This window comes from Balaenoptera physalus (genome assembly GCF_965194825.1).
Source record: "Balaenoptera physalus genome assembly, chromosome: 4".
In the NCBI taxonomy this organism is placed as follows: Eukaryota; Metazoa; Chordata; class Mammalia; order Artiodactyla; family Balaenopteridae; genus Balaenoptera; species Balaenoptera physalus.
The window spans coordinates 5,615,515-5,642,068 of NC_138891.1; positions in this window are offsets into that span (position 1 = coordinate 5,615,515).

Here is a 26,554-nt window from a genome sequence, read left to right on the forward strand (position 1 = left end):
TTGAGATGTTATTAGGTGATTTCCCCTTTAAATGCACCAAATGCTTCTAATCTGGCACTTCAGCTTAAACCATCTATTCTAAAATATCTGCATACCTATTTCTGCCCAAATGCTGTGATTTGGTGTCGTGGGAAAGTCAGACAGATCTGAGTTTGAATTCTTTTTACGTAAGGAATCTTGCTCAATTGCTTCAACCTCTCTCAATATCAGTTTTCTTATTTCCAAAAAGGGATAATAATATCCATGAGGTTTATTGTAAAGATTAAATGTAATAATGCTCATAAAGCACTTAAATATGTAATGCCAGTAACGTCAACTTCACTGGAGAGTTTGTGAAGATTAAGTGAGATAATACAGCTAAAGCTTTTAGTGAAGTGCTTGCCAAACTGATTTCTGATTCCATATGACTTATAAGAATCCGTCTTGTGCAAAAAGTTTTCCAAGCACAACCTGAGCTCATTCCAACTTTGAAACTTGGTCCATTACTGGGACTTCCCTGATGGTCCAGTGGCTAAGACTCCATGTTCCCAATGCAGGGGGCCCGGCTTCAATCCCTGGTCAGGGAACTAGATCTCACATACCGCAACTAAGAGTTCACATGCCACAACTAAAAGATCCTGCACATCACAACTAAGGCCTGGTGCAGCCAAATAAATAAATATTTTAAAAAATCCAAAAAAACCCCAAAACTCGGTCCATTGCTGAGTTGAGTAAGTGCCATAAGATACAAATGACTATAAACAACAAGGTCCTACTGTATAGCACAGGGAACTATATTCAATATCTTGTGATAAACCATAATGGAAAAGAAGGACTTCCCTGGTTCCCCTGTGGTTGAGAACCTGCCTGCCAGTACAGGGGACACCGGTTAGAGCTCTGGTCCTGGAAGATCCCACATGCTGTGGAGCAACTAAGCCCATGCGCCACAACTACTGAAGCCCGTGTGCCTAGAGCCTGTGCTCCACAAGAGAAGCCACTGCAATGAGAAGCCCGCGCACCACAATGAAGAGTAGCCCCCGCTCACCGCAACTAGAGAACAGCCCGCGCGCAGCAACGAAGACCCAACGCAGCCAAAAATAAATAAATTAACTAAAAAAAGAAAAGAATATGAATAAAAATGTATATATGTATGTATAACTGAGGCCCTTTGCTGTACAGAAGTGATTAACATAACATTGTAATTCAACTATGCTTCAAATAAAAAATAAACAGATACAAATCACTACTATCCATTACAACCTAAACAGGGTGAGTTATATTCCAGACTAAAAAATAATTATTGAAATATATATTATACATTTTTATATATCATATATGTTGAAATATATGATATACTTAAATATATATATATTTTATGTATGACAGAAATATGTACTATCTCATTCATTGCATCTTATTATCCTTGTGACTCCTCTATAGCATGAAACTAAATGTCCATTTACAAAATGCAGTTTAAAAGGAAGCATTCAGCCTTACCATAAAATTAAAATATAGAGTATAAACCCCAGAGAAAAAAATATAGGTGTACCAACTGCATGGTGCCACTGCATTTGGGTTCTGGAGATGAAAATTAGGAGCTGTTACCCCTTTTCCTTGTTGCAGTTGTATCTGACTGATAACTTCCTTTGAAGGAGCTCTTCAGGTCTACTGAGTAAAACATTTTGCTCTCGTTTCAGTATTCACAACAACCTTGGGCTGAAGACATTGTTATTCCCCTTTTACACATTACAGGAAAGAGGCTCGGAAAGGTTAAGTGGCTTGCACCAATGTGCCTTGTAAGAGTGGGAGAGAACCTGTGTCTTCTGGGACTTAGCACAGTGCATTTTCCATTACACAGTGGGATTCATGGCTGGAGGTTACCTTGCCTCTTCAGGAGCTTTGAAGGTTCTTCTAATCGGGGCCCTTCCTAGCATGTGACAGTCTTATCAAAAGATTCATGCTCTATGAGATTACCATATACAGCCACAAAGACAGAAAGAAATCATGCAGAGCGGTAGACTGGGGAGGTGGGCACGACAGTCAGGTGATCACAGAATAAAATTAGTGAAATTAAGTTGACATAAGCCTGGAAGGAAATTCCTCAGTTTCTTCCTATCTCATCACCATGGCCCTTCATTCTCTCCCTCACTCTCCTCCTGCACTCACAGCCTCCTAACTCTTTCTTCTAATACTGCCCTGGATGTTCATTTAAATTGAAATGGCATGGTGCTTTCTAGCTTCTCATTTTAAGATTCTCCATGGTAGCCTGCAAGTATGGCTGCATTTTTCCATTTATGTTTCCCTCTTCTATTTCACCTCAGAAATGTCTGAAATGTGATAACCTCCTATTGGAATAGGTCATGGTTGAAGAATTAGGGTAGTAGGTTTACAAAACTAGTTAGTTGAAAACAAAACAGAAAAAATTCTCTTTTAAATTTATTCTGCAAAAGCATTACAGGCACACCTCGGGGATATTGTAGGTTTTGTTCCAGACCACCTCCATAAAGCAAATACTGTAATAAAGGGAGTCACATGAATTTTTTGTTTTCCCAGTGCATACAAAAGCTATGTTTACACTATACTGTAATTTTATTAAGTGTTTAATGGCATTATGTCTAAAAAAAAGTACATACCTTAATTAAAAATCCCTTATTGCTAAAAATTGCAACCCATCATCTGAACCTTCAGTGAGTCGTAATCTTTTTGCTGCTGGAGGGTCTCGCCTTGGCGTTGATGGCTGCTGACTGATGAGGGTCGTGGTTGCTGAGGGCAGGAGGGGCCGTGACAATTACTTAAAATAAGACAGCAGTGAAATTTGCTGCATCAACTGACGCTTCCTTTCATGAACGATGTCTCTGCAGCGTGCAATGCTGTTTGACAGTATTTTAACCACATTAGAACTTCTTTCAAAACTGGAGTCAGTCCTCTCGAACCCTGCCACTGCTTTATCAAATAGGATTATGTAATATTCTGAATCCTTTGTTGTCATTTTAACAACCTTCACAGCATGTTCACCAGGAGTAGATTCCATCTCAAGAAACCACCTTCTCTGCTCATCCATAAGAAGCAACTCCTCATCCCTTAGAGTTTTATCCTGAGAATTTGGCAATGCAGTCGCATCTTCAGGCTCCACTTCTAATTCTAGTTCTCTTGCCGTTTCCACCACAACCGCAGCTACTTCCTCCAGTGAAGTCTTGAACCCCTCAAAGTCATCCATGAGGGTTGGAATCAATTTCTTCCAAACTCCTGTTAATGTAGATATTTTGACTTCTTCCCATGAATCACAAATGTTTTTAAATGGCATCTAGAATGGCGAATCCTTTCCAGGAAGTTTTCAATTTGCTTTACGCAGATCCATCAGAGGAATTACAGTTATAGCATCACAAAATATATTTCTTAAATAATAAGACTTGAAAGTCTAAATGACTCCTTGATCCATGGGCTGCAGAATGGCTGTTGTGTTAGCTGGCATGAAAACAATATTAATCTTGTTGTGCCTGTTAATCACTCCATCAGAGCTCTTGGGTGACCAGGTGCATTGAGAAGTACTATTTTGAGAATAGTACTCAAATGAGAATGTCCATTCACAAAATTGCAATGAGAAGCCCACGCACCACAACGAAGAGTAGCCCCCGCTCACCGCAACTAGAGAACAGCCCGCGTGCAGCAACGAAGACCCAACGCAGCCAAAAATAAATAAATTAGCTAAAAAAAGAAAAGAATATGAATAAAAATGTATACATATGTATAACTGAGGCCCTTTGCTGTACAGAAGTGATTAACATAACACTGTAATTCAACTATGCTTCAAATAAAAAATATTTTGAGAAGTAATATTTTGAAAGGAGTCTTTTTTTCCAAGCAGTAGGTCTCAAGAGTGGGCTTAAAGTAATCAGTAACCGTGTTGTAACCAGACGTGTTATCATCCAGGCTTTGTTTCATTTATAGAGCACTATAAATGCAGCATAATTCTTAGGGGTCCTAGGATTTTAGGAATGGTAAGTGAGCACTGGCTTCAACTTAAAGTCTCCAGCTGCATTAGCCCCTAACGAGAGTCAGCCTGTCCTTTGAAAATTTGAAGCCAGGCATTGACTTGTCTCTAGCTATGAAAGTCCTAGATGGCATCTTCTTCCAATAGAAGCTTGTGTTGTCTCCATTGAAGATCTCTTGTTTAGTGTAGTCACATTTGTTAATTATCTTAGCTAGATCTGGAAAACTTGCTGCAGATTCTATATCAGCACCTGCTTCTTCACCTTGAACTTTTATGTTATGGAGATGGCTTCTTTCCTTAAACATCATGAACCAACCTCTGCTAGCTTCAAACTTTTCTTCTGCAGCTTCTTAATCTCTCTCAGCCTTCATAGAATTAAAGAGAGCTAGGGCCTTGCTCTGAATTAGGCTTTGGCTTAAGGAAATGTTGTGGCTGGTTTGATCTTCTAAACAGACCACTAAAACTTTCTCTGTATCAGCAATAAGGCTGTTTTGCTTTCTTATCATTATTGTGTTCACTGGAGTCACACTTTTAATTTCCTTCAAGAACTTTTTCTTTTCATTCACAACTTGGCTAACCGTTTGGTGCATGAAGTCTAGCTTTCAGGCAACCTGTGCTGTTGACATGCCTTCATCACTAAGCTTAACCATTTCTAGATTTGATGGAAAGTGAGAGATGTACTACTCTTCCTGTCACTTGAACACTTAGAGGCCACTGTAGGGTTATTAATCGGTCTAATTTTAATATTGTTGTGTCTCAGGGAATAGGGAGGTCAAGGAAAGGGAGAGAGATGGCGGAATGGCCATCAGTGGAACAGTCAGAACACACGCAACGTTTGATTAAGTTTTCTGTCTTACGTGGGCACAGTTCATGGCGCCCCAAAACAATTAGAATAGTAACATCGAAGATCACTGGTCACAGATCACCGTAACAAATATAGTAATCATGAAAAAGTTTGAAATATTGTGAGAATTACCAGAATGTGATACAGAGACACGAAGTGAGCAAATGCTTTTGGAAAAATAGTGCCAATAGACTTGCTTGATGCAGCATTGCCAGAAACCTTCAATTGTAAAAAACACAATATCTATGCAGCACCATAAAGCAAAGCTCAATTAAAGGAGGCATGCTTGTATATGAGAGCATAGAGCTAGAATAATTCAGCTGCTTAAGCATACTCTTTTGAGAGATAGCCATTTGTATACATTTTAGTTTGCCTTGGAAATTAATTTCATTGTCAGAAAAATAAAACAACTTAAACAAATTTCAATTTAAACTTTTTCTTGGCAAAGCAGTTAGGGAATCTACCCAATACAGGCATACCCAGGAAAGCTGGTGGTGTAGTTCAGATGCTTGAGAGCTAACAAGATGATGGTGTAGATTCTAATCTGAGTTTGAAGACCTGAGAATTGGCAGCGACAAGGGCAGATTAATTTCCTAGCTCCTGCAGACAGACAGAGAATGAACAAAACTTTTCTTTGTCTTTTAGTTCTACTCAGGTTCTCAAATGATTGGATGATGCCCACCCACATTGAGTATGGGACCTCTGCTTTACTCACTCCACCGATTCAAATGCTAATCTCTTCTGGAAACACCCTTGTAGACACACCCAGAAATAATGTTTAACAAGCTATCTGGGCATGCTGTAGCCCAGTCAAATTGACATATAAAATCAATCAACACAATGGTTGTTGTGGATTTTTGCTTGTTTGTTTCACACTTTAAATAACAACATTTATAAAAATACTATCTTGGTTTTGTACAATCATATGTAACTCTCCCTCTCCCAGAAATTAATATCAAGACAGACTTGCATATAATTTTACCTCTTCATTTTATCCTCTCAACCACCATCTAACATAGAAATCCCAGTCTATTTCTGGGTGAACTGAGACTCAGAAGATTTGTGACTTGCCCAAAGTCTCATATTAGGACAGAGAAGGAAGAAAGTAAGTGAGATTTTGCTATTGGGCTACTGTTCACATTGATGGTTTCTTTGGAAGTCCCAGCATGTGTTTACCAAGTGGCTGCACATTTAAAGACAGCACGTCCTTTCAAGCTGGTAGTGGGGGTAAAGCAAAATTTTCCACACTACTACACATTTATGCCAGCTGATAACTTACATTCTTTTTTTTTATTGAAACAATTATTCACTAAGGGTGGCGTAGGGGCTGGTGTGATCATGGCCAGGATAGGGAATGGAGGTGCTGGCCTTCCTGGCATCAATGAGAACTTACAGATCTTACACAGTAGGTGTGCAAATTTTGCCCAGACAGTTTATGGAGGAATTAAAATATCAGGGCCCTCATGTTCCACTGCAGGCAAAAACATAGTCAATAGGATGTGGACCTAAATTTGAGAATTAAAAAGAAACAAATAGTTAAAGATTTCTAAAGGTCTTGCAGTACATGGATATTAGGGTCAATTTACATGGTGTGCTATATACCAGTAAATATGTATTAAGGATATTACTGTGCAAATGCAGTGAGCTGTGAACTGTGAATCCTACTCTCTAAATCGATAAACAAATTTTTCATTTGGTGAATTTTTATTTTTAAAAAAGTGCCAAACTTACAATTTTCCACACCAATTTCTATTCTTGAGAATTTCCACTGACCCCATAGAAATGTCATGACACTGACACTTAAAACTAACAAATAGGAAATAACTTAATCCACGTCATGCCCAAACCTTCATATTATTTTGTATTGGAAAATAATACTTATTATATCCAGAGACACTTTGAATTTGGACCGAAAGCAGGAGCAGGAACTTTTGTCAGCATTTCTATGGAAAAATAGTTGAAGCACATCACCTGTGCTTTCACAGGTACAACAGCCTTGGCTAAGGGGATTATAAAGGCTCCCTGCTTCCCTTATCTTATGTCACTTGGTGACTTAAAACCAACACCATTTTGTTTTTGTCGTTCACCCTTCTGAGAGTCAGGTATTGAGACAGGGCAAAAGGTGGATTGTGTCTTCCCACAGTGTTTAGGGCTTCAGCTTGTCGAGCCCAAACAGTCAAGACCTGCCCGTGACTGCTCCATTGGAGTCATGTGTCTAGGGCCTCAGTTCTGTCTCTGGGCTAATTTCCTTCATTCTTTTCCACTTGCCCCGCCCACATGTGGTAAATTGAGCTTTCTCATAGTATGAGCATCTCAGGAGGGAAGGTTCTAGATGGGAAGACACAGTGTGAACATGCTTATCAAGCCTTTGCTTATATCACATTTATTAATGTCCCATTGACCAAAGCAAGTCACTTGGCCAAGTCCTGAGTCTGTGTGGAAGGGGGCTATACGAGGGGTGAGTGTGAGAGGCACGGTTCATTGAAGACTACCAATGGAACAGTCTATTTCAGTTTCATAACCTATGGTCTGGATGCCATATGTTGAATCTTAATGCCCAATGTGGTGTTATTAGGAGGTGAGGCCTTTGATAGGTGCTTCAGTCATAAGAGTGGAGCCCTCACGAATGGGATTAATGCTGTTATAAAAGAGACCCCACAGAGCTTCCTAAGTCCTTCTGCCATGTGAGAGCGCAGCAAGAAGTCAGCAGTCTGCAACCTGAAAGAGGGCCTTCACCAGAACCTGACAGTGCTGGCACCATGATCTTGGACTTCCAGCCTCCCAAACTGCTAGAAATAAATTTATGTTATTGATAAGCCCCCTCCCCCAATCTGTGGTATTTTGTTATAGCAGCCCAAACAGACTAAGACAGAAGAAGAAGTTAACTCTAATTTTTGGTTAGGATAGTGTCTTTTGGTCTATAAAAGCCATAGAATTGTTTTTTGAAAGTTAGTCTACTTGTTAGCCCAAATATATAAATTTGGACATTGCAGAACTGCTGTTATGGATGAAGAGAAGCAGGAATTGAGGGGGTCTATAGGTATGTCCCATGCTCTTCCTAAGGTACCTTGATAAATATGTTACCCTGATGTACCTTGATGAAACCCCCAGGGCTGGGGAGCAGGGCCAGATGATTTCTATTTTGTGCAATGTCAATTATTTAAACACACCTCAACATATTAATTATTTACCCCTGACTTATGCTCACTATCTTCTCCTTAAAGGGCTCCACATTTCTCTCCATACCCGAACTTTTATACTTTGCCTTTTACCTTATAATATTGGAATTCGTTAGAATACCCAGAAGATGTACTCCATTAAAAAAATGTTTTTTTCTACCTTTGGCTTTGGGCATTGTCTCCCATTTTTGCAGAATCTGCTCTCCTCCTTCCTGGTCAAAGAAACTCCCACCTTAAAAAAACCCCAAAAAACCAGAAACTCCCACCTTGTTGGACCTGATAGGACTATAAGCCAAGCAGGAGTTTAGAAAATGTGCATCCAATTTTATGCCATTTTAATATAAAAATCCAAGGAATCATTAATGATTGTTTAAGGGTAAATTTTGAGTCTTCCAGTTTTCACAGTATTGATTCTCAGCCATTTATATCAATAGCAGTGCCTTTAGAATTGAATGAGAAACCTCTCCACATCCAGTGTCCAGGACCTGAAGATTTCATATAATCTAGTTAAATAGTAGCACAGACTATGAGCCCCACTCCCTTCTTTTGACAACATGTACTTTGTATCCTGAAATGACAATCATATTTACTGAACTATCTATACACATTAAAAATTAATATAATTCTCAAATTCTAATATAAACTTAATATAAAAGGAATGTAAATTATAAATGAAATAATAGGGGTTTTGATATACAAATCCTGTGGCACTGCTAGTACTGTGGTACTAGAAAATAAATTAAGTAGCCAGCTGTTTCGACCTAATTGTAGAATTCCTGGAATGTGGCAGCTACAAATACTGATTAATACCAGAGTGTGTGCTGAAGTCCCAAATATCATGAAAAGCATTGCTGTTTGCCTGTAGTTTTCTGAAGTAACAAACTAACAACTCTACCTAAAATTCCTTACAAAACAAAGAAAGATTTTCACTCTATACACACAGTGGTTACATTTTTGGAACATTCAGCATACATTAAAACAGTGTCAGGGAATTCCCTGGCGGTCCAGTGGTTAGGACTCCATGCTTTCACTACTGAGGGCAGGGGTTCAATCCCTGGTTGGGGAACTAAGATCCCACAAGCCCCATGGCTTTGCCAAGAAAAAAAACAAAAACAAATAAAATAAAACTGTTAAAATACTATAAATTTTATGAAAACTTGCTGTTTTGGGGCTCAGATAAATACAAACAGTAGGCTTTTCACCTACTTGACTGTCTAGCGAGTAATTCTTTGAAAGTTGTGTATAATAAAGAACATTTCTTTTTGTGCCAGATGGTCTTAAGAATTGCAAGATGCCTTACAGATGGCCAGTAGGAACATGAAAAAATGCTCAACAGCACTAATTATTAGAGAAATGCAAATCAAAACTACAATGAGGTGTCACCTCACACCAGTCAGAATGGCCATCATTGAAAAGTCTACAAATAACAAAGGCTGGAGAGGGTGTGGAGAAAAGGGAACCCTCTTACACTGTTGGTGGGAATGTAAGTTGGTGTAGCCACTATAGAAAACAGTATGCAGGTTTTTCAGTAAACTAAAAATAGAATTACCATATAATCCAGCAATCCCACTCCTGGGCATGTACTTAGACAAAACTATAATTCAAAATTATATCCAATCTCCTGGGATAAACCATAATAGAAAATAATATTTAAAAAAAGAATGTATATATGTATAACTGAGTCACTTTGCTGTACAGCAGAGATTGGCACAGCATTGTAAATCAACTATACTTCAATTAAAAAAAAAAAGAATTGCAAAATGTCTATCATCCTATGCTTCTTCCCAGTAAATGCCTGTTAGCATGCATCAATCAACACAATTTTAAAGAATGTCCAATTTCCCCATAGAGAACAATACCACTGCACTGAGAGATACTTATCAAGTTAAAGTTTTGTCAGATCCAGGTCATTTTTTTCCAAGGGAGGCTAGGTCCAGCACAGGTAGACAGGACTCATTTTTTTGAACTGATCTCACAGATTGCTTTTGGATAGCCAAATTCCCTTATTATTTGGAATCATGTATATATTTTCTGAGCTTCCCCTTTCAGTGTTTAATCACACTCTGACAAGAATTCTTACTTACGTTTAGCCTAAATCTCCCTCACTTTAGCTAAAGCACAATTCCTCCTGTAGAACTAAAAATGATTGGTGACATCTTAAGAATGCATAACCATATTAGAAAATAGGTTCATCTCTTAGCTCTTAACCTCACCCCAAAAAAAATGTGAGTACATGATAGCAGGCCATCTTAGCAGTTGGCCATCTTTCAAGGTATTGCAAATCAAGATATATGTTACTTGAATTATGTACAAAAGCCATTTGTTATTTTAGTGTCACATGGTCTCTTTAATAGGTTTGTGTTTTCTAGCTCACTTTCTCGCTATTGAGAATGATACAAAGATGAATGGAGCTGAGCATTCCTGGGGCTGTGCCTCTTCTCAAGAATGATACAGGATGGCCAACTTCTTCTGTCACTCTAACCATTCTCACCTCAAAGATTTACGTAAGCATTCAGCTGTGGAGAAGGAGGAATTTGAAGATATAGGCAGAGTCCAGAGTCATTTGTCTACATAGAGGCACAGTGGTTTTCTCTCCTCTTTACAGTGGGGCAGTCTGTAATTCTACATTGGGTATGGCAAGAGGACATGGGTTTTGAATTGGTTCAATGAGTACCTTGGAGTGTAACCATGTCTTGCTGTGACTACGCAGATCATGCCAGCATCAAGGAGTTGTAGGATGTTCCTCCAGTGGAAGAAAGGGGTGCAGGCTTGGCCCAGAAGATGGAAGGAGGGCAGAAAAGATTTACCTAGAGTGATTGGAAGGATCTAGAACCACAGAATGGAAGTGCAAAACAACATGGCTGGCGCCAATTTTGGTGAACGATACTTTTTTTTTCATGATTGCATATCCCGAAGTTCACACCATTTATTTAGTTGGCTGTGCATAGATGGAGACATTGGTTTTCACATTTATAGCAGATTTTTGAGAAAACTCTGAGGGTCTTTACTTCAACAAAAATATTTCTGTTATATACCCTTCTTCACTGAACTATTCAACACGAATCTATTTTTATAGTGACATCCATGTACTATTTATTACAGAATATCATGCTTGTCAATAATTTCTTTGTTGAACAGTGATTCCTAAATAGGCCTAAATCACCTTCCCACGTCTTGTGGAAAGTCTAATACCATCCCTATTTTCCTGTTGAATTTCATGGTAATTTCTGTCTTTGATGTCCTGTGTTCAATAAATATCTGTTTTCTGTATCTCCATCGTACTGTTACTTCTTTATCGTCAACATGACATTGGCCCAAAGGAACCTGGCCTTTTTTTTTTTTTACTTAGAAACACACACACACACACACACAATTCACACTAGGTCATTCTGGATGTAACAGATTTTATTGAAAGTTTTGGGAGTAGAGAAGATTTATATTGCAGAAATACAAGTAATTTAAAACTGTGTATTTAAAACCTGTTTTTGAATATCCTTCAGACCTTCTTCCAAGTCGTTCTGCCATTCTCTCTTATGTCATTGACTCTCCTTTTAAAAAGTCAGAAGAGATCAAAACAGATTCTCATTTTCATACACAGAATGGTTCAGTTCACTCTAGAACTTACCCCTAAAACTCCTTTTTTGTACAGATCCGGTTATTCACACTAGATCTTTTCTTTATCTACTCCCTGTCCCTGCACCACACACACACGTGCACACGCACAAACACACACTATTACCACGCATATTAGCAAAGGGCATGAGGGCAGTGCATTTTATTTCATCATTGAAATATATTAGGCTACCAGCCCATCATCTAAGCAGAAATCAATTTTGGTCTAAACATCGTTTTTTATTATATCATAATTACTACTATTCATTGACTTAAAAGTGGAGAATTTTTGAAAATTGAACTAGACAATGTTCTTTCACTTGCAAATGACAGAAATTCCACTCAAACTACTTTAAACACAATAGAAATGTATTGATATTTTTCTGATGCCCATCATATTTTGACCCTATAAGCCCCCTGCCACATTTTCTTATTTCCAAAAAATTCCTAAAAAATTATTATTGCTCTTCTTGCTTTCCTCATCTACAAAATGAAAGTTTGGAATTTTTTTTTTTTTTTGGCTGCACTGCACAGCACGTGGAATCTTAGTTCCCTGACCAGGGATCGAACCAATGCCCCCTGCAGTGGAAGCATGGAGCCCTTACCACTGGACTGCCAGGGACTTCCCAAAAATGAAAGTTTGGATCCCCAAGATTCTTCCACTTCTTTCTGTGATACTATGATTGATACTCTCTACCTCCTCTTAACTATGGAGTGAAAGGCTGCACACTTTTAAGATTGTGTTTATTCTGTGGTAATGTAGTTAAGGGAAGTATTTGGAAGGGTCATAAGTAATTCTCAGCTTTCCTATAAAGACAGACCACAAAGACATCCAGCTATTCCTTCTCTGGTCTAGAGCAGAATTGGGCAAGTCCCGAGGCAGACCATGTACTTAGAAAGTCTTCATATCTGTCATTATGATGGTGACAATGGATCCCTCTCCTTTCCTTATTTAATTATCACATCATTCAAAACGCCAGGCATTTCCCCTTATTCATCACACTGAGGGCTATAAACGTCATGTAGACTCTGGTTTGTATTAATTATCATTTCCTTTATTTGTGTTAATTAGGTTAAACATCAGGGCTTAAAACAAACACAAACATTATTTTGGAAATGTTCTGTATTCCGTGACTAGGTTGAAATAATAAATCCTTTACACCTAACATCAAAGACAAAACTATTCATTACCCCTTTCCACTCCATTCTTCTATTTATTTGTCGATTCATTTATTTAATAAATACTGTTTAGTGTATACCCACTTATTTCCAAAAAGCATTTGAGGCCATTTAAAAGAGATACACATACTTGAAGAACACTTGAAATGATTAAATAAAAGTAAACTTTAAAAACATGTACAGAACTTGCATTGGGTTTGAAGAAAGCAATGTGGACAATATTTAATTGCTTACAAAGCTTTGGCTTTTTCATATGGGGTCTTCCTACTTTTCAGTTCAGTTAAACTGGGAGAATAGGTCTTTCTTTTCAGTTCTCATGATAGCAGGATGTATACCTATATTTTGTTGATAGTGTTTTACATGGCCTCATCTCCTGTGAATGCCAACATGCCATAAATATGAGATAAATCTTCCTCATTGGTCTTTTCCTCTTCCAGCTACTCTCTCAAATCAAGCAGCTCAAAAAAAGCAAAACCCCTTATGTCTGGCACCAAAAGATTGACCCCTCACTAATATTACTTTCTGACATTTCTAATGAATTTCTCTCCTATTTAAATCCTATTATGATTTCAGCTTTTATGAAGGTTAAAAATTCTCTTACATTAGGAGCTAATTTCTATAACATATAACATATTCTGGCATGGTATTCAAAACCAGATCAGCCCCTGGTAAGACACAGATTCTGACCAATCAAAACAGATCTCACTGTAATCAAGCAGTCAGACTGTATCAGAATGTTCCAGGCCCAGGGAATATCTGCTGTGCAACCACCATCCCGTCCCCTGCCACGTACTGGCTGTTTTATAGACATCAACCTTTTAGCTGAAAATTCTACTGTTGACGGAAAAAAAAAAAAAAGCACAACCTGAGAGTTGTGAGATACGTTTTATTTGGGGCCAAATGAGGACTATAGCCCAGGAGACAGCCTGTCAGATAGCTCTGAGGAACTGCTCCATAGAGGTAAGGGAGGACGTCATTATACATGTGATTTTAGTGAAGGGGCACATGTGAAATGAAGCACACATTTGGCAGAAGGTGGTTGCTAGTCACTCACGAAAAGCAGATGTCTCTGTTAACGATTTTAGTGCTTTTCTAGATATGAGAAGATGCAAGAAATTGGGCTCATCAAATCTTCTCCTGAAAATATCTGAAGACCTGCTCTGCCAGTTTTTCAGAGTACCTCCTTCCTGATCTCCATCCTGAACTCCTTTCAGGGGGTGTTGAAGGTCAGCAGCTGCAGTGGCTCATGACTTAATTCTTGTAGAACCACATGGTGAGCGACAATTTTTAGTTGGCACTACAAAGCTGGTATTATTTTAAAGCTGAAGAGAAGGAGGCTTGGGGAGAATAGGGGACTCACCAAGATTACACAGTTTATCAGTTATTAACTTTTGTTAGTTAACTTAAACATAACAGAAATTAATTTCATTCACAGGTTAAACATATTCAGAAGTAGGCAGTCCATGATTGTATGGAGCCTCCAGTAAGTCTTCATGGCCCTATGCTCTTTCTCTTCCTGCTCTGCCAAACTATGTACTTGACATGCATCCTCAAGTTCACCTCATTACCCAAAATGACTGCTGGAGTTGTGGAAATCACACCTATGTTTCACTGAGGAAGCAGAAGAAACCATGGGGCAGATAGAACAGGTGCATTGCAGCTATGTGTTTCCCTCTTAAGGACTTTTCTTGGAAGCCATCCACACAGAACAACTCTCTCAAGTGCCATTGGTCAATCATAGTAACATAGGAATGAGTACAATGGTGCTGGTGGGAGAGTGGGGGGGAAGAAAATATTTCTGTTTCTGAAGCAAAGTCAAGGGTGGATTTGGGTCAGGCCACTAATAATCTCTACCGAGCCCAGCTAGAAAGTGTCATAGTCAGGATCTTAACCCAGATATCACTCATTTCCCGCTCCTCCATATATGGTATAAGCACCCAGAGTTAAAAAACCAAAATTTACATCTATTTTTGTATATATCACATTTTCAGCATAATATGGGGAGTGAAACGTGTTTGTTAAATGGATGAATGAATGAATCCATGAGTCAAAGAAAAGAGAGAAAGAAGAATGAGTGGAGTTACACCCACTGGTCAGTCAGGTGGTGAATATTCCTATATACTACTGTTTTTATTTTATAAATAATTGAGATTGAGCTTAGGATGGATTGGTGAAATGAAAAAACTAACTCAATTCTCAAATTTGAATTTTGTGTTTGTCTTATTGTTAACAATTAGCACATGTCTAAAATAGTCAAGACATGAAAACAATCTAAATTTGTATCAACAGATGAATGGATAAAGAAGATGTGCCATATATGTGTGTGTGTGTATGTGTGTGTGTGTGTGTATATATACATATATATATATATATATATATATATGTATATATACACACACACACAATGAAATACTTCTCAGCCATAAAAAGGAATGAAATAATGCCATTTGCAGCAACATGGATGGACCTAGAAATTATCCTACTAAGTGAAGTAAGACAGACAGAGAAAGACAATACCATATGATTTTACTTATATGTGGAATCTAAAATGTGACACAAATGAACTTACCTACAAAACAGAAACAGACTCACAGACACAGAGAACAGACTTGTTGTCAAAGGGGAGAGACGGGGTGGGGGAGGGAAGGACTGGGAGTTTGGGATTAGCAGATGCCAACTATTATACAGAGAATGGATAAAAAACAGAGTCCTACTGTATAGCACAGGGAACAATATTCAACATCCTGTGATAAACTATAATGGAAAAAATATAAAAAAGAATGTATATATATATGTATATAACTTTATCATTTTGCTGTACAGCAAAAATTAATACAACCTTGTAAATCAACTATGCTTCAATAAAATAAATTAAAAAATAAAGCACATGTGTAAAAATTTTTGAAACACAGAAGGCACTAAATAGCTACCAGCTTCATCCATTCATATTCATTCTTTTATTTATTCATTTGTTTTTTAAAACATTATCTCACTTAAATGCAGAAACCTAGTTCTCCTTTTAATGACTGCACTTGATAAGTTTTTGATAGTCAAGTCTCATAATCTCTATTTTGAAGTACAAAATGAGATGGATAAGTAAAACAATTATCTGAATATTCCAGGAGCATTTTTGTCTCAATTGCTGCAAAAGCAATTATCGAGATAGTTCCCTTGATTTCCATTTCAAACATTGTGTTTGTCAATGAAATTAAATCAACCATTCAGCTCTTGATTATCCTGTATTCTCTTTTTAAGTTAAACACACACACACAAACACACACACTGCCACATAGTTAACCTACTCTGATTATTTTATGAACTTTTCATTGTCTAGTGAGTTCAGTTACTCTTAATGAAGATGCCAAATTTGGCCTCTTTAGCAAGTAATAATTAGATGTGTGGTGAATCTATTACTTCTTATTTGGGGCAAATTGCTTATGCGTGAGGGTACACCTAAATTCGGCACATAGGGGAGAAAGAAATAGACTATTTCAAACATACTCAGCTCTAAATTGCTTGCACTCGAAGCAAAGATTCCAGAATAAACCCAAACCTTCTTCACTTAGTTAAACCCATCAGAGTCAGGAATGCCATAAGACTGCCCACATGACTTTGATGCAGTAACATTATGCTGTGTCAAATATCGCTTAAAATAGATGAGCTGCTGATTAGGGCTTGGAAAGAATTTTATAACGTGGATTTTTATAAGTTATTAGGCCAGTTTTCAAGGTTCAGGTTGTTTCAAAATAATAACTAAAACTAAATGTGGAAAAACAAAGGTAGAAATGAATTACCAAAAGCAGCGCAATAGTATTTTCATTTCTGATAAAAAAATGTCACATGCTTCATTTTCTATTTGCTAGAAAAAAATGAAATGAAAATGAATAGAATACTTGTAGGTAATTCTGGATAACATGACATTCGCAGAAATCATATAAGTTTTAGGAAATATGTAAGAGAAGTGAGATTCACTTCCAAAATGCAGAGCCATCTCATCTTAAAATGATAACAAGAAGAGAAAGCTAGTTAATGCCTCCATCTCACTGCTCCTCTTATAGTTGTGTTGTTATCTTCTTATTCCTGGGACCACAGTTGTAGGATATTTTCATCCTCTTCTTTCCTTGCTTCATTTAACAACAGCTGGCAGTAGATGCCTATTTCGGTTACCTGGGCCTGTCAGCCTGTATCAGTCACTGGTGCCAGCACTCAAAGACATTCACTTAACCAGACATCACATCAGCCAGTCGTTCAAAATAAGGGGTCTTTCCCATTTAGAAGAAATCAGCTCTCGAGAAAACTGGCTGTTCAAAAAACAACACCTTGTCCCTTACACACACACACACACACACACACACACACACACCCCTCCTTTTCAGCTGCTTCTGTTGCTCTTGGACTCAAGGTTAAATAGCAGTGTTGGAGGAGTGAAAGAAGATAATAAATTCATCAGATGAGAAATGACTCATAAGAAGGCTGCATGTAGTATTAAGGGGTGTAGTTGAAACTGGTAAATGGAGAGCATCTCTGGTGACCATCTTTAGAAAGCTTGGGTCCTAATGACCAGAGCACTGATGGTTGTGGGTTAGATGCTTTGTCACAATCCAAAACCAGCAGCCTGCATAGATACCCATTCTCAGCATTTGAGCACTGTGAAGAGTGCCATGCGCACACCTAGGTCTCTTGTCCTAAAGGCAGACAAATCAGAAATTAGGCTTGAAGGGACTCACTGGGGGTGGACATTTGAAAATAATAATTATTCATTATTTCATCTCACTTGAAGACAGAAAATGTAGCTTAGTCGTCAAAAATTACTATATTGGCTAAAATGAAGAAGTCCATAACTCCCTTAATATGATAAATGTGAAAAACTCATCCTAGCTATGTGTGAAAATCACACTGATACCAGAATTTCCTAAAATATACCATGCTATCAGAGCAAGTTTTGAGATGCCAGTTAAAATAGAGTTGCCCCTTGAACAACAGGGGTCTGAACTGTGTGGGTCCACTTATAGTAGGATGTTTTTTCAGTAAATGTACAGTCAGCCGTCCTATCTGTGGGTTCCACATCAGAGGATTGGCGGTTGGTCGAATCCCTCCAATGCAGAATCAGAGGATGTAGAATTCGCAGGTAGGGAGGACCATGGGACTTGAGCACCTGCAGATTCTGGTATCTGGGGCAGGTCCTGGAACTAATCCCCCTGCTGATACCGAGGGGCAATTGTATTACTTTCCAATTAAAAATCAATACATATTAATTATGAAGTGTTGAAAAACACAGAAAAGCATAAAGGGAAAAAAAATCACAATTTTTCTTTAGTCTAGAAAACCCATTTAAACATCTTGGGCCATTTTTTTTCAGATGTCTTTCTCTATCTTTGCCTCTCTCACATTTCTTCCTAATCAAATGCTATCCCTTGCTTCTTTTTCATGCAACATTATGAACTTTTATGTATATTACCAACCATTCTTTGAAATCATGATAGTAAGTGGTGGTAGTCATTCTATCTTGAAGGATGGAAACCACTTAATTAATTATATCTCACCTTTGGATGATATTGAAGATTAAATTCCCTAGGAAGCCAACCTTGAGGCAGAGATTGGCATTCAGGAAGTTAGTTAGGGAACGCTCTCTGGATACACATTAGTGTGGGAAGGACCTGAGGCAGGTCTGGGCAGAGTAAGAAGTTGGTCCATGATGCAATCATAGAAAAGACCCCAGATAACCCCACAGAGTTCTGTGAAGTTGACATTGTACCTTCATAATTATTCCAAGGTTAGACAAAGGGGCCAGGCCTTTTTATCCCTATTTCATCCGATGCAGACTACCCACCAAGTTGGTGAGACCTTGGGTGAAGCAGCTCTCTTCAGTTAAGGGCGATTAGATAGCATCTGTTATAGCCAACTTTAGGAAACTCATGTTATTATGTCCAGATAGCTAACGTATTTTTATTAGATGTTTTGTGATAGACCGAACCCAGTCTGTCAGCCAGCTGTACTCCTAACAACTGGGGAGATAAGAGGCATCCGAATGACCCATCCCAACTTCTAAGTCCATCTCTTGCTTTGCTCGAATACACTTCTTCGTTCAAATTCTGGAAGCCACTTTTTCAGGATTATGGTGGTCTCGTCTTCTTGCAGTAAATTTATAAGAGAAAGATTAGGGGGATAAATGATAGTTACTGCCATTGAAGCTGGTCTCCCCAAACTGATATTCATTATTTCCCTCCTCTATTAAACGTTCCGGCTTCCTCTTGCCCTTACCTACCCTCTCTGCTGGTTTGATTCAGAGCCTGCCTCCTAAAGTATCTAGGTCTCTTGTCACTGTGCCCATCTCAGTTCTACTGTGTTGCTCTTGTCCATTTACTATCAAATTTGGGCAGGGAGTGCCAAGAGTTGCCTAAGGAGATCGTCTGGATGATGAACATATACAGCCATGCTCCCATTGTGCACGAGCAGCCCTACTTCCTCTTGTCGATTAGGGTCAGTTACTCCTGTTACTTCCTACTGACCCCTTAGCACCTTAAGGAGCCTGAAGTACGAGGTGGCAGCCATACCTTAAATTTCCATAGGACCCTTTCTGTGCCCCCTGGTGGAAGAAGGACCATTTGGGAACTAAGATCTGTAAACTCCAGAGCCTGCATTTGTGGAGATGGGAAGAAAAAAATTTCTGAGGTGGATTACTCAAAGTGATGGTTAGAGAAGCTGCCCCTATTTTCACCCTTTGGTTTATGGACACCGCATTCTACTTTTGGGAGCAAAGCATGATATAATACATATTAACTTAGAGTTTATTCTGAATAAAATATCACCCTGACAAGGTATTGTCTTTAAACTGTTGTCTTAGCCATACCTTCTGCATGGGGTTAGAAAAGGAGACATCTATGGGAAAAAGTAAAGAAGCAAGATTGCACAGGAGGAGGTTATTAGCTGCAGTATCATCACAACAAAGTCTTAACAAAGACATCAGAGGATCCCATAGGGAGGCTGTAAAACTGAGATAGTCTTTCAGTGTTGGTTCAAAGAGGGGCAAAGAGGTTGGGTCTTTATACCCACACATCAACCAGCCAGTGGATGTAGGCTGCCTCAGAGAAGGTCTTGGGCAAGGACTCTCTTCAGATGGGGGCAATTCTTGGAGACAGCTGACAGCTGAGGGCTGACAGCTGGCAGTTCTCTAAGAAACTGGGAGAATAGGTCCTTCTGCCCTACATAGATCATCTGGGTGGTATAGCACAGTGTCTATAACATATAACTAAGCCATGTCCAACTTTGATAAATATTTTGATAGATATTCATAGATAGATAACCTAGTGTTATGACCTTTATATGGCTTTTCTTTGCTAGTTTTCCATTTTCATTAAAGAAAACCTCTATTACCCCTTTATAAATGAAATATTGCCTTCAAAAGACATTCTTATATTTAGACTCTTTCCTTCAATTAGGTGTTTGAATTATCAAACTCCAGATGCGTCCTACCTGCCTCTACTTGGAATGACTATGCATTTTGATTGGCTCCTATCCTTGAAGAAAACAAATTCCTGAATAAGTAAGAATGAATACTGTTTCAAAAAAATTGCTTCTAGTACCTGTGTTTGGTTTGAGACTATGACCCTGGTTCTTGATTTACCAGTTGCTGACCAAAGTGTGTGGTTGGTTATCTGCTTCTATCTTGCATGCCTTTTTCCATTGCCTCATCTTGATGTCAGACATTGGTAGACTTGTTGATTTCATACTTTTAATATTGGTTTTTACTGTATTCTACTCTGACCCGGTAGCACTCAGCGTTCTCCAGAGAAACAGAACCAATAGGAAATATGTGTATGTGCCCTAAAAAGTGATGGAAAGACAACATTCAGTTTCTTCTTTGAGGGTAATTCTCATCTTTCTGCTTTCTCTGCTTTCCCAGATATTAGAATGACTGCCACAGACCTAAATTGTCCTGTAATTCCCAGATGTCCCTTGTCTCTTTGTTCATATGTGCTTTTTATCTCTAAGAAAATGTGTGTACATAAGTTCACTTTTTGCAAATAACCTATGAAACAAAAAGGTGTCTAAATTATATATAAGCTGAAAATGCAACTGAAATAAGTTTAAAAATGAGTACAAAATAAATGTTATCAATACTATATATACATATATATATAGAGAGAGAAAGGATATAGATATAAATAAGAATATATATATAAATATAAGAATAGATAGATAGATAGATACACACACACACACAGATATAGTATAAGGAATTGGCCCATGTGATTATGGAGGCTGTGAAATCCCAAGATCTGATCTGCAGTGGGCAAGCTGGAGACCCAGGAAATTTAATGACATAGTTCCAGTCTGAGTCTGATGTCCTAGCTCAAAACAGTTAGTCAGAGAAAAGTTGCCTCTTGCTCAGTGTTTTGTTCTATTAAGGTCTTAAACTGATGGGATGAGGGCCACCCACATTACAGAGAGGGCAATCTGCTTTACTTAGTCTAGCAATTCAAATGTTAATCTCATCCAAAACACCCTCACAGACATACTCAGAATAACGTTTGATCAAATGTCTGGGCACTCCATGGCCCAGTCAAGCAGACAGATAAAACTATTATAGACCTATATCTTTCAGGTTTTTCTCCAATAAATGTTGTTCTTATCTTAATATGAGCTTAAAATGATCTGAAGAAAAGAACTCTATCATGATGGATTCATTGCTTGTACTCAGGCAAGGTACCCTCTTCCCCCATTTTCAGCATATTTTTAGACTCAGTCAAAAACTGAAGCAAAAACTATTAGAACATGGCAAAAAGAAACTCTTATGTTGTATCTGCCTCATGCTTTCTTCACAATTCAACCAGGGAAACCAAGATCATGAAGAGACCAGAAGAGAAATTAGCTCTTTTATCAATCTCTTTTCATCTAATTTGACTTTTTCTTAATAGTCTGTGGATTCTGAAATTGCTTTTTGTATGATGGACACACATTATTATATATGATATTATATATCATATTATTATAAATGTGTAATCTATTTCTAAATTCCAGAAAGAGCATATATATACATATATATTTACATATTCCATATAATATATAATATATACTTTTTTGCAGTCAAGGCCTACATATGCAACTGTTTACTCAATATCTCATTGGGATATCTTAATGAACCACAAACTCAGTGTATTTCAATCTGAAAGCATCTCCTCCTTCATACTGGCGTTCTCTAAAACTGACCTTAGTGTTTTCATCACTTGGTTCTAATTTTGTTCTCTATTAGTAAATCTCAGTATCTACTGAGTTCTACTAATCTGCAGATTCAGTAATTTTCTTCTACTATATTTCTAATGTTTTCTGTTTTACTTAGTTCTGATCTTCAGGAATTTAACCTTCCTTGGTCTTCTATACCTATCATTTTAATTATAATACAATAAATTTTACATTTGTGAAAAATGGTTCATTACCATTTTGTTTTCTATTATTTTCCCTGATCTGCAACACATCACTGATGATATTTTAATTTGTATTTATTTTGTCATCTTCCATATTGTAACTTGCAGCTCTGTCATGTTTGGATTTTTTCACAATTTTCATATCTTGTGGTCTTGAAATATCTTCTTTAATTATTTCCATCTTTTTCTTGAGCCATTTGTCTAGAAATATTATATTTTCAGAAAATTTTCTGAGAAATGCAGAAAATTTATTTGAATGCATCCTCTTTTCCCTGGCTAAGTCTTCTTGAAGGGTGTAGTTCTTATTTATATCTTGCATATGTTCCTTTCCCTCTTCTTACCCCATTTTTTTCTTCCCCATTTCTGCAGCCAGAAAGTCTGTGTGATTTAAGATTCCATGTAATTCCCATCATGAGATAGAATTTCACCCAATAAATGTTTTACCTATTTCCTTCTTTTTAATTTTTTCATTTTTTATTCTCTTGTCCATACTGAAATAAACTTAAAAATAAATTACTCTGAGACTTTCAGAGATCCAAAAACGACAAAATTTCTATCACTAATGAATACAAATTATCCTCTTAGTTATTTTAGTTACAATGATTAATCCATCTCTTTTGCAGAAATAACCTTGAAGCTGAAATGTATAATGGAAGACTTTCCTTCAAATCATAACTTTAAAATGGTCACATCAGTGCAATCATGATTATAGCAAAAAAACTCATTGTGTCAGTGAAGACCATGATTTCCAGCAGCTGGGCTGTGCTTGCAAAAAGTGATCTCATATCTCTTTGGAACATATGAGGTACTGTGTGCTTTGGTTTGTAATTGCAGGTGTAAATAGCAATCTGGACTTGCAGTTTGGCATCTGAACATGCAATTTGCTATTTAACGATTCTGCTTGTGTTTGTGTGTTCAGGTGCAGTAGTAAATGTGCTGCAAGAGGCAGGCACTCTGAGCCTCACCATGTCTTCTCAGTCCAGTAGATGCAGACTGCAATTCAGGGAATATGGGAAACCAGCAAGGCCAACAAATCTCTATTATCAAATTTACTTCTGTTGATTATTTACAGGTCAAACGTTATGCATCTGTATATTAAAGCTATTTGTAGCTCAGTTTTAGTAACTTATTTTTCAAGGTGTTGTTAAAAGTTAGTAAGGAGTTTCCTCAAGAAACTGAAAAAGGGTTACCATATGATACTGCAATTCCACTTCTGGGCAAGTATCTGGAGAAAAGCATAATTAGAAAAGATACATGCACCTCAATGTTCATAACAGCACTGTTTACAATAGCCAAGACATGGAAACAACCTCAATGTCCATCAACAGATGAATGGATAAAGAAGATGTGGTACATATATACAATGGAATAGTACTCAGCCCTAAAAAACAATAAAATAATGCCATCTGCAGCAACATGGATGGACCTAGAGATTATCATACTAAGTGAAGTAAGCCAGACAAAGACAAATATCATATGATAGTGCTTATATGTAGAATCTAAAAAAAAAAAAAATGATAAAGGTGAACTTATATACAAAACAGAAATAGACACACAGACATAGAAAAAAAACTTATTACCAAAAAAGAAAGTGGGGGAAGAGATAAATTAAGAGTTTGGAATTAACATATACACATACTATATATAAAATAGATAACAAACAAGGACCTACTATATACCACAGGGAACTATACTCAATATTTTGTAATAACCTATAAGGCAGTGGTCCCCAACCCTTTTGGCACCAGGGACCAGTTTCGTGGAAGACAATTTTTCCACGGACTGGTCAGGGGGGGTAGTTTCAGGATGATTCAAGCAAATTACATTTATTGTGCACTTTATTTCTCTTATTATTACATTGCAATATATAATGAAATAATTATACAACTCACGATAATGCTGACAGGAGGCGGAGCTCAGGCAGTAATGTGAGCGATGGGGTGCAGCTGTAAATACAGATGAAGCTTCACTCGCTCGCCTGACGCTCACCTACTGTGCTGTGTGGCCCGGTTCCTAACAGGTCACAGAGTGGTACCGGTCCGTGGCCTGGGGGTTGGGGACCCCTGATATAAAGGAAAAGAATCTGAAAAAGAATATATATGTATAACTGAATCACTTTGCTGTACCTGAAACTAACACAACATTGTAAATCAACTATACTTCAATAAAAAAAAGACTGGTAAATTTAAAAAAAAGTTAATCTGTTGCATTTAAACTGGTTCACTTTAATAAAAAGCAGTTTGAGTTTAATCCACATTTGTCAGAACAAAAATGTAGTTTTCTCAAAAAAAAAGTGAGAAATAATTAAAATAGTGTTCATCTATCTAAAGACACGTCAGAGAGCAAAGCAAACTGGGAAATAATTATTTTACAGATAAAGGGATCTGTAAGATTTATATTGTTGTGAATAAACTAAATTATATATAATATACACACATATACGGAAACTGATAAAGAGAAAAGTTAGGTGTAAAGGAGTAAGTGGAAAGTAAGCCTTTTTGTACATATAACATTCTAAGAAGGCATAGAGAATTGATACCTTTGAAACATAAGAATCTGACAGATAATAAACACTCTATACAAGTTTTAAAAATCAACTTTCTGTTTTAGAATATGTTTAAATCTATAGAAAAATTACACAGAAAGTACAAAATTGTCATACACCCTACACCAAGTTTCTTCTATTATTAACATCTTATAATAGGATGCTCTATTTGTCACAATTAATGAACCACTGTTGGCATAATAATAACTAAAGTGCATACTTTATTTAGGTTTGCTTAGTTTTTACATATGTCATTTTTGTGTTCCAGGGTCTCATCCAAGATACCACATTATATTTAGTTGTCATGTCTCCTTAGGCTCCTCTTGGCTGTGACAGCTTCTCAGATTTACATTGTTTTTGATGACCTTGAAAGTTTTAAGGAGTGCTGGTCAGGTATTTTGTGGAAGTTTCCTCAATTGGGATTTTTCTGGTGTTTTCTCATGTCTAGACTGAATTGATGGGTTTTTGGAAGGAAGACCACAGAGGTTGTCTATTCTAATCACATCATGCCAAGGTACATGCAATTTACATGACATCACCTCTGATATTAACCTTGGTCCCCTGACTGAGATAGTGTTCACTGGTTTTCTCCACTGTAAATTACTCTTCTTTCTTGTTTTCCACACTGTACTTTCTGGAAGTCACTATGTGCAGCTCACACTCAAAGAGTGAGGAGTTATGTGCCAATACCTTGTGAGTGGAGTATCTACATGAATTACTTGGAATTCTTTTGTGAGGGAGATTAGTCCATTATTCATTATTTACTCCATCAGTTATTTATATAGTATGGTCTCCTAGATATTTACTTTATACTTTGTGTTATAACCCAATACTACTTTATTTCTTTCTTTATTTTTGCTTAAATTGCTCAAACTTTTGCTGTTGGGAACTCCATCAGTTGACTCTTTTGTCCCTTTGACATACCTCAGTATTGTGTATTTTTTTGGTTTTATTTGGCTCTTTCTTTCCTTCACTACCAAATGCTTTAGGCTCATCTTCAGTATTTCCTGCTTAGTCCTAGACTCAGCCACTTCTGTAAGGATCCTTGGTTCCTTTTATTTTAGAATGATATTAGAAACCAAGACCTAGGTACTAGGCATGCACATTTCTAACCAGGTGTCATTACTTCTAGACTCTCTCAGCTGACGGAGAAGGAAACATATGTTTGTATATACTAGCCCATATATATGCCTATAACTATGGATATGTTAAATCTCTAACCAGTTTACCTATATTATGCTAGGCAGGAATTCACACAGGTGTCTTCTTCCCTATGCCATTACCACATAGATCACTGTGGCCTCCTCCCCTTGGTTATCCGTAATCTCACACTCCAACAGTGGGGAACTTGCGTCCTACCATCCACCATCCATTTACTTAATTTTTTAATTCCAGTGTACATGTCAAGTGATTTCAGAATCATTTACCTGTATCCCCATGGGAAACAACTTTATTAACTAGAGTACAGTGACTATGTACATTTTACTTTTGTTTGTAAGACTCCATTTCCAAAGTTACTTAGGTCAACACCTTTCCCCCACTCCCTTTAGTGAGATTATTTCATATATTTGTAATACAGTTATATTCCTTTGACATATTCTGCATTCTATAATGGGATATCTGAACCTCCTAAATTGTTTATTTTTAATTTATATACATTAAGCATCATTCTTTAAAGTTCTGTGAGTTTGACAAATTCAGTGTCACGCATCCACTATTACAGTATCATATAGAATAGTTTCACCTGCTTCAAAAAATCCCTATGCTTAACCTATTCACGCCCTCCTAATCTGAGCTGCT